The sequence below is a fragment of the Acomys minous genome (genome assembly GCF_964271855.1).
Source record: "Acomys minous genome assembly, chromosome: 1".
Lineage (NCBI taxonomy): Eukaryota > Metazoa > Chordata > Mammalia > Rodentia > Muridae > Acomys > Acomys minous.
In genome coordinates, this window is record NC_140483.1 from 95,813,652 (window position 1) to 95,823,008 (window position 9,357).

The 9,357-nt window shown below is 57.2% G+C and overlaps 1 protein-coding gene across 5 annotated transcripts in view; it reads right to left on the minus strand.

The window, feature by feature from the left end:
• The window catches only part of CNTFR (ciliary neurotrophic factor receptor), a 38,769-nt gene extending 31,120 nt beyond the window's left edge, over positions 1 to 7,649 (minus strand). For 2 of the 5 annotated variants that reach the window (XM_084795348.1, XM_084795343.1), the window contains exon 1: positions 6,671 to 6,864. The gene's annotated coding sequence lies outside the window, so the exon portion shown is untranslated. Of the gene's footprint in view, positions 1 to 6,549; positions 6,568 to 6,670; positions 6,865 to 7,140; positions 7,272 to 7,625 lie in introns of those variants that run through there. The other 3 variants (XM_084795346.1, XM_084795344.1, XM_084795345.1) reach the window with 3 other exon arrangements.
• Between the last annotated feature and the right edge of the window lie 1,708 nt (positions 7,650 to 9,357).

A 9,357-nucleotide genomic window follows, 5' to 3' on the forward strand; every position in this document is an offset into this window, starting at 1 on the left:
CTTGCCCAGAAACCAGAAACATCGCTAACCAGAAAAGGCCAGTAACTAAAACAGTGTGTTAGAGAGACAGGCTGGCTGGCGGTGACAGATACCAACACACCAAGACACAGGCCCAGAGAGAGGGAGATAGAGGGAAGACAGACACACATCAGGCCAGAGCGTGGCAGGTAGCCTGACAAAGAGACAATAGCAGTGGAAAGGGGACAGGCTAACATGAAAACACAGACAGATACACGCTGATATGCGGACGAATAAACAAATGCAGACCCAGCTGACCTTCACAAGCTAAAAAAAAAAAAAAAAAAAAAAAAAAGCAAGCTAGGCCCGAGCTGTGTGTGTGGCATGTATGTGCGTGTGTGCGTGTTGGAGGGAGCGTGCAGTATCGCTACGCACATTACACCAGCTGCTTCCAGCAATTTCATCTGATTAATAATAAATGCCCTGTAATTACAGCTGCTCCCCCCCCAGCCCTTCTTCCTGTTTTTTGTCAGCTGCCGCCAGCCCCCCCCCATCCCTCCCCACCACGGGGGGGGGGGGGGGGGTGCTTGACTCTTCCTTCTCACCTGCAGCTCTCTAGGAGACTGAGAGAATGTGCAATGACAGGGCCAGCTCCCCGCTCGGCAGGGGGCTACCCTGCTCTCTAACTTGGATGGATGCCCCTTCAAGACGTCAGCTCACTTGGTTTCATTCACAACTCCCCCACCACCTGTGGGTAACCCTAACCCTAATACGGGCTGAGTGGGCGTCTGGGCCTGAGATATATGTAGGTGAACTCTCATAGCCGCTACTGTCACTGTCTTTCCATATACACCCTGGAAACCCACAAGCCTCAATGGAAAAAGGCACCAACCAGTTTAACAGATAACCATCCCCCCTCACCACCTTCTACCCCATCACACCAACTCCAAACATCCCAGTCGCTTACCACTCTTAGGCCCTCTGGCTTTGGAGGCTGGGAGGCTCTGGTCCCCCACTCCTCAGTGCCACCCTGCGCTCTCCCCCCCGCCCCCCGGCTCCCCGCCCCCACCCCTCCCCACCCCTCACCCCGTGTGCCTCCCAGCCTATCTCCTTCCAGGCCTCCCACCTCTCTATCAGAATCAGCTGCGGGTCTGTGCTGATCTGTTTCTAATCGCTGGGGCCTGGTTCACGCTTGGGCCCCCCCCACCCCCACCCCCAATATTGATTCCATTATTTGGAGAGACATTGACGTCAGGGGCCTGGATGGATGCCAAAACCGCCTTCTCTCCAGGCCTGGGCCGGGGCTCAGCACCCCCTCCCCACCCTTGCCCCCAACCCATCCCGCAATTTCATGGAGGGGCTTGGAAAGGTCAGCTCACGGGCCAAGGTCACGTGGCATCTGTCTTCTGATATTGGACTCCTCTTGCCTTTTTTGGGGGACCACCACCACCACACAGTGTAGTTCCTCCTCCTGTGGGGAGGGCCCACACAAAGGCCTGAGGTCAGAAGTGAGGTAGACCTCTGCAGAAGGTGGTCTTAGGCCCTTGCACGAAGGGGGTAGGGATGGATACTGCTCAGAAGAGGTCACTTAGGGGAAAAGACTTACCACATGCTTGCTCGGAACCTGAAAAGGTGCCAACTGACTGACTGCTTGGTTTTTAGTTCTGGAGCTGGGATGCCCTCAGCCTGCTAAGGAGGCAACTCCTTGGAGTGTTTAAGATCACCAGGAGCCCTGAGTGCTACCATCGTCGGACTCACCCACACAGCTGATTTTTTTTTTTTTACAAACCTTAGCTCTGTACAAATCAAAGATTCTCTGTCTCTCCTGCATTTCCCACCCGAGCTTGCCTCAGTTTCCCCCTCTCACATTTGCTCCTAGCCTCTCCTTGGAGATGCTCACCATAATGTAGCGTGTGAGTCTCTCCTTTTCTCTCTCCAACTAAGGCGCAGCCATGCTGCCCGGGGCCTCCACCAGCCACTCCTGGGATCTGGCAGGGCTCAGCGTTTTTAGGGCCCAAATACTGTGTTCTCAGACAAACATTAATAACCGACACAGACAGTCCACCCTGCCTGAGGCGGCTCCTCGGCCTCGGAGCTGAGCTCTGGTGACTTGGATCTGCAGAGAGTGAGGGACACACTGGACACTACAGGGGAGCTGAGACTTGTCCATCTTCAGGAAAGTCACCAATGAGGGGAGAGGGCAGGGTGTCCCCCCATCATTGCCTCAGGACCAGTTACTCCCCTGCTTTGCTCACCTATACCTCTCTAAGGAAAAGTCTCTGACTTCTGCCCTCATTCTCTGAGCGAAAGGAAGCTTTTCCTATTTCTAACTTGCAAATCACCCACAGACCCTTTGAACCAAAGTGGGGTGCAAAGAGGAGCTCTTGCTCCTCAAACCTTAAGCCCCAAAGGCTCTCCTCTTCCGACAACCATGCCTCAACACTGAGAATCGACTTCCGGCCAAGCACTAGGACCGAGATCCTGCCCACAAGAAGCCACTTGTTTGATGGAAGAGAAAAAGCATTGTTCTGCTACTATATGTCCCATCCATGTCACAGGCAGGGTACAGTGGTGAGTGAGGCAGACCCAGAACCCATCCGAGTTCACAAGTAACACTAGCACCTTGCTGAGCTATGCGAGGAAAGAACACCCAGGGGTATGACTGGACGCTGGACGCTGAAGACTGGGACCTGAGTCTTCAGAACTCTGTCCCAAGTTCACGGACACTTCTGTAGAGACAGGCCTTGCTGGTTACCTCAGGCCTCAGGGCACCGCCACTGCCTAACTTCAGCGGTTTCTGCTGTGGCCCTAGGCCCAGCTGCTGGGTCTACTGCTAACTGCCACATCTGTTCCAGTTCCTCCTTTCACCCTTTGGCTGCCAGAGCTCCTGCCTCTGGTGACACTCCCCCCCCCCCAACCCAGCGCAGTTGCATGCTTTGGGGGCTCCCTTTGCCTGTTGCAAATATAAAGGGGGACAGCGACCCCCTTGCTCTCCACCCACAGTTCCTTCCCACCCCACAGGAAGCCAGAGCACAAGTGGGTGTGGTCACCCAGGGCCACAGGGTCTACACAGTTCACCTTCACCCCCACACCCCATAGCCGCTCTGGAAGAGGGGGTCAGTTCACTTCGTCCTTCTTGCTTTCTGGACCCCCTCCCCAAACCAAGCACACATGGTGCCGTCGTTCCCCCCCCCAAACCAATCTGCATTTCAAAGAAAACCCATTCCATATGTTTCCGATTCATTTACACTTCAACTCGTCATGGGGGGGGGGGGCGGGCGGCAGAGAGCGGGATGCCTTGCCTCCAAGCCCCCCTACTCCATGGGGGGGCTGGAGAGCATGTGTCCAAAGGGGCACATCTTTCAAGGCTATGGAGCTGTTGAAGCTCCCTCCCCCACACCGCCTCTGCCTGGTGTGCCCCCCTCCATGAACCAAGTCCCTACTGTGTAAGCGCCTATGGAGTGGGAAAGGGGGGTATTATGCCTCAGGTGGCCCCACCCACTAATCTCCACTGTGGGCTGGTGAAGTCCAGGACCATTTCTCTGTAGCAGGTAGAGTCCTGGGGCAGTCTGCAGCCCACACTCCCTAGGAGTCTGCCCGGAAGCGGGGTAGGTGGGTAAACACTGGAGCCAGGACGTAACATAGCCCTAGTCTAGGCAGAGGGGAGTAGAGAGGGTGCCATTAGATACAGTCTCTTCCCCCTTAGACTCACACAGGCACCTGGGAACTTTCCTGGAGCCCCACCCTCAGGCCCAAGGATGAGTGGGTAGAGAGGAAAGGCAAATGCCTCCTTTCCCCCAACCTTTTGACCAGGGAAGAGGTGGCCACAACTATTTAAGGAATATGTACATAGCACATGGAGAAATCTGACGGTTCACTGACCCCCGCACCAACAAACCACTCAGACATTCCGCCAAGAGCCTAGCTGCCTTGTGGAAGGCTGGAAGGGAGGCCTGGGTGCTCAGCTTTCCCTAAGACGTCGCTTTCCACCAGACCACAGCCGCCGTAGCCAAGTGTATGGCCCACCTTCAAAGCGTGGCTGTCCTTTGTTTGTTTGGTTCTCTGGCAGTGCTGGTGAGCCAAGTATGGGTGTGAGTGTGAACTAAGGTTCTGAGGTGTGCCGGGCTGTATGTCCCAAGGGGTCATGAAGTGAGTTCGGGGACTGCTGTGACTTTAGTCCTAGGAGCCCCAAATAACAAAACAGTATGAATTCTTAGCTTTCAGGGTGTCCTGAGTAGGAGTTCAGGCTTCCCTTTTTAAGTGTGAAAGTCAACCCCACAGTGCCCCTGTAAAGCCAAGTGTATCAGAATCCCAGCATTATAATCTATTTGACTCGGGGACAAAAGTAAGAATCCACAGTATGGACACTAGGGTTCTAATATGCGGCTAATTGGGAAATCCCAGCCCCTCCTGTCAATCTGAGTGTGGGGGCACAGAGTTTCACAAGAGTCCGAGAGAGTCACCGAGATCGTGGTATGAGTCCAAGGTTAGCCCCTTGAGTCTGACCCTTTAATTCCCCATGTGACTCTTAAGTGTGAACCAAAGGTCCTCGAGTGACTCTGAGTGTCGCTGAATCTGAATGTGAGCCCCGATCTGTAGAGGTGTAAGTCAGAGTGCACAGCCCCCCCCCCCCGGCATGCGAGCCTTACTGGAACTGCAGTGTCCCCAAAGAGTGGTAGAGTTCACATGGGAGCCCGAGGCTCTTTAGGGGTTTGAGGTTGGCGGGACACTCGGGAGGCAGAGGCAGGAGGATTGCTGTGAGTTTGAGGCCAGCCTGGTCTACAAAGAGAGTCCAGGACAGCCAAGGCTACACAGAGAGACTCTGTCTCAAGAAACCAAAAAAAAAAAAAAAAAAAAAAAGAGTTTGAGTTTGAATATGGGCCTCTAGTCTCAGAATGACAGGGTCTCTGAATGAACCTGTTGATGTGAAGGGCTCCCCGCCCCCACTCCACCCCTGTGGTCTTAGAAGGGGTGAGCTTCCATGGGCCAGTTCTAAGTCTCAACAATGTAAACCTATGAGCTAAGGGAGCCGGATGTGTAAGTGTGAACCCTAAGTGAGAGCAGACCCCAGGAGGTAAGCATAAATCTGAATGTGAATCCCACTGTCCTGGTGTGACTCTGAACACAAGCCTGTGAGTGTGAGCCCCCAACTCTCTGGAAAGAGTCCAAGTGTCCCAGTGTGAACCTGAGTGTGAATTCCAGAGCCCCAGGACATCTTGAGTGTGAACTTTAAACTCTGAGTCTGTGGGTAGACTCCGAGTCCCAACTGGAGTATCAGTTCTGACAGAGTCTGAACCTTTAGCTCCATCTTAATCCTTCCTAGAGCCCCAGGAACAGACAGAAAAGATTGTGTGGGCTGTCAGGGTGGAGACACAATCTGAGGCTCCCTGTTCCCTTCACCTCCCAGATGCAAGCTCGCCCTGCATCTCCACAGAAGATCCAATTGGCCAAGCCCCACGTAACAACAGACACCCAGGGTTAGACACACAAAAATACACCCAGTGTTTCAGACCCCAGGACACACAACAGTTGACCGATGCACAGACACACTCAGGATTTCCAACTCTTAACACATCGGTGAATACGGCATACAAAATAAACCCTGTGACACAGACACAAATACATCACAGGCAAAACAACTTGTGTTAAAGACACACTGCCTACAAAAACCCACCCCCAAGTGCTGTCGGCAAGATAAGGTGCCAGACTCTGGTGCACACACACACACACACACGTATATACACATACATGCAGGAGTGAGGAGGATGAATTCTCAAAAAGAGAGACTAGACAGACAGAAAGAAAATCCTGAATTTTCAACAAGGCGTGAAATGGTCCTGCCCGCCTGAAGCTACCGCAGGGGGAGGGGGGCCCAGGGAGCCAGCAAGCTTGACGCTGGAGAAGCTAGGCAGAAGAGAGGAATCAGAGCTGTCCGTCTGGTGACCTCCCCGCAGCCCTGCCCCCCACGCACCGGGAGATACACTTCTCTGTACAACCTGGGGACACCCAGCCGCACCAGAGGAGGCACACATAGGCAGACTCACAAAAGAGACACTTGGGGATATGCCACAGGCTTGAAATCACACTAAACCAGAGAGGACTTACAAAGAGACACACTAAACAGGACCCACTGAGTGAAGATGCATCCAGGCGGACTCATGAAAAAACCACAGGCAGGATCACACCAACACACACACAGACGCGCGTACGCGCGCGCGGATTCACACGGACACCCAGGCACTAGCAGAAGCGCAGCCATCCCTTTACACTCCCGGGGACTTTGAAGTCCAGATCCTCCCTCCCCCCGTCACGAGAAAAAAAAGCAAGCTTTGGGTGCGTGGGGAGCCACAGTGATCCCCCTAGCTCTGGAATTTTCCCAGACCCCGAGCGTGCTGCTCAGGGGTGGGAAGAACAGGGACACTAGGACTAACCGCCCTGGCCACCTCCCTCCCGCCGATCGCCCAGCCTCACCACCACTACCACCATCACCACCACCACGCCCAACCCCTGGCGCGCCCGGACATGGGGGGCTGCTGCTCGTGCGCCCCCGCCCCCGAGTTTGCGGGCAAAGTTTCTCATGAACTTTCCTACCTCCCCCGACCGCGGGGCCCACGCGTGTTCCCTCACTGTCCCCGCACGCGCGAGGGCCGCGGGTCTGTCTGCCTGAGCGTTCGAGGGTCAAGCCTCGCGCAGACCGCCGCGGAACACTCACCGCGCCCTCGGGCCACCCGGGCTCCGCACCGCGCCCTTCGGCCGCTGCAGGCGTGGAGCGAGGCAGGAGCGCGGAGCGAGCACCGCGGCCGGATCACACTGCCGAACCCCGCGCCGCGCCGGCTGGAGCCGCCGCCTCCACTGCCGCCGCCGCCGCCCGCTCTGCACCGGCTCCTCGGCTCTCCGCGGCTTTAACCCCCCCATCCTCCTCCCTCCCTCGCGCGCTCCCTCCCTCCTTCCCTCGCCCATGTGACCGCGGGCGCCCGCTCGGCCGCGCGCGCCCTTGCTCCCCTCCCCCTCTCGCCTTGTCTCCCCGCGCCTCCGCGGCCGCGCACCACGACCCCCCTCCTAGCCACGGCCCCCGCGCGCCTCCGCCTTGGCACGTTCCCGCGCCTGGCACGCGCGGCACACTCGCCCGCGCAGGCCTGTGAGCCCCCACTCCTACTCGCCCCGCGCTGGCAGGCGCCCTACCCCCCGCTGGCACGCTCGGCGGCACTGGCACGCGTGGTCCCCTCGCGTTCGCCCTTTTTCGGGCGCGCCCTCCTGGTGGCTATGGACCCGGTGCTTCACGCGCGCCCCGGCCGTGGGTCTCGCAAACGCGCGCGCACACACCCACACCCACTCCACCGGCTCTCCTAGGGCGGCCGAGCGCGCACCCACCCCCGAGATCGCTCATCACACTCTCAGCTTTGGCCAGGTCTCTCCTGCACACACTCTTGTCCGTTCTGCCCCTCAGTGTCTCGCACCGGGTGTCTGGCACACCCGGGACGAACTCTGGGGTCCTAGCATCCCCGAGAGGAGTACAAGGCAGAGCCTCCCCCCGCCCCCCGTGCCTATTAAACCAGCTCTCTCACTCCTTCCCAGTTCCTACCGCCCCCATCAACGACCTCCCTCCCTCCTGGTCCCTCGTCCGGTGTTAACCGGACCAGGATGGATGCCCAGGCCCCTGCCCTTACCCCTACTCTCGTCCTCTGTCCCCGGGACCCCGGGCCTGGAAAGCAGCCTTCATGAGACGGGTAGGAAGGCTGAGACTTAACTGCCTGGTCGGACAGTTCCAATAGCAGGACATACCCCTCTGGGAGCTAAGCTTGGCTCTGGCATTCCCCCCCTCCGCCCCCCCTTAGCCTGGGCCTTGGGGGTGGGGGCGGGGTGTTCACTTCACTGGACCTAGGCCTCTGTTCTGGCTACAATATGAGAGATTAAGGTTAGACAACCTGATCGACTTTTGAGGCCCCACGAAAGCGCAATAGAAAAAGGGATGCCAGAGACAGAGAAGCAGAGGTCCACCCCCTTGGATTTTTCAACTGGCCTTTGACCCATAATCCCTGGGCCTTGCCCCTCCAGGGAACTGTTCCACGGCTGAGGGCTAGGGGAGGGAAATATCTCGCTGTTTCTTCACACTCTTCCCCAGCAGGCTGTCTACAGCGGCCCGGGCCCTTTCCCAACAAATGCCTCAGAGACTCGATTGCAGAGAGAGAGAGAGAAGAAGAAGAAGGGGAAAAAAAAAACCTTCCCGCCACTGCTAGAGTTTTTAGGCTTTCACTTCCACCTTCCACGGTTCCACCGGCTCCACCGCACAACAGTTTGGAGTCATGCTGGGCTGAAGCTCAGCCCAGGGCTTAAGGACACACAGCGACAACGTAGCTGAGCCCTGCTGAGACGGTCAGAGCACCACCACCACAGCAGATATACTCGCTAACTGGCTTCTCTGGACCCACCTCAGGTCCCCAGGATACAGACCCTGATTAGTGGGGTGAGGGAAGGAATACAGGAGGTGCAAAGAAATACGGAGCGCGTTGGGATGGGGACACACGCTAGAGTTGTTTTTCTGGGCTGATGGTAGGTAGGCCTGGACCAGGTCAAATTCTGGAGAAGGGACCGATGATGTTGACCGGCCCACGCGCTCACACCGGGCTGGGGACAGGCAGACAAACGGACACGGATATCGGCAGGTCTTGAGTGGGCCGATTTGACTTTTCAGGTGCTCTTTCTGCAGGTTGAGAGCAGTCAGGAATCATGCTCTCTGCCCCCCAAACGTCCCCAAACGACACCAGGGCACAGGGAGGTTGCCATCATCACTTCCGCAGCTAGCTGGTGTCGACCATTGTTCGCACCAGAAATCACAAGTCCAGGAATACGACTCAGTGTGGGGGAGGTTGAGGAGGGACGCGCGTGGAACCCCGGGTGGTGGCGGTGGGGAGGGGGGATGTCAGTCGGACGGCAGCTCCTGGAGCGGAACCAGCGACGGCACTCTCGTCCCCGGGGCCGCAGCGACACCTGGCGGGAAGAGTCGCGTGTGCGTTCTCGGCTGCGCTGAGGCCTTTGAGGACCTACTGAACCAGGGAGGGTCTGTCCCCTTTTCATTCTGTGGTCACCTAGTTCAGAGCCTGCCTTCTTCCCACTGGTCTGGGGCGACAGAGTACTGATGGCTTTTCACTCGTGCTGTTTCGGATGCCTAGCCTCTCTGCTTCCTCAGCCTTGTTAATGCCTGAGGGAGGGTCCACACCGCCTATGGGTAGAGCTAGGCTGCTTAGGCAAGCCTTCACCCCTGGACGCATCCCCTTTGCAGCTCTTCCGGAAAGAGAGCTGGCCGCCCCACTCTGTGCCAGCCCCTTCTCTAAACTGGTAAGGTAGACTGCACTCACAGACACCTTCACTCAAACCGTGCCTCAGCAGATGATTCCCTGT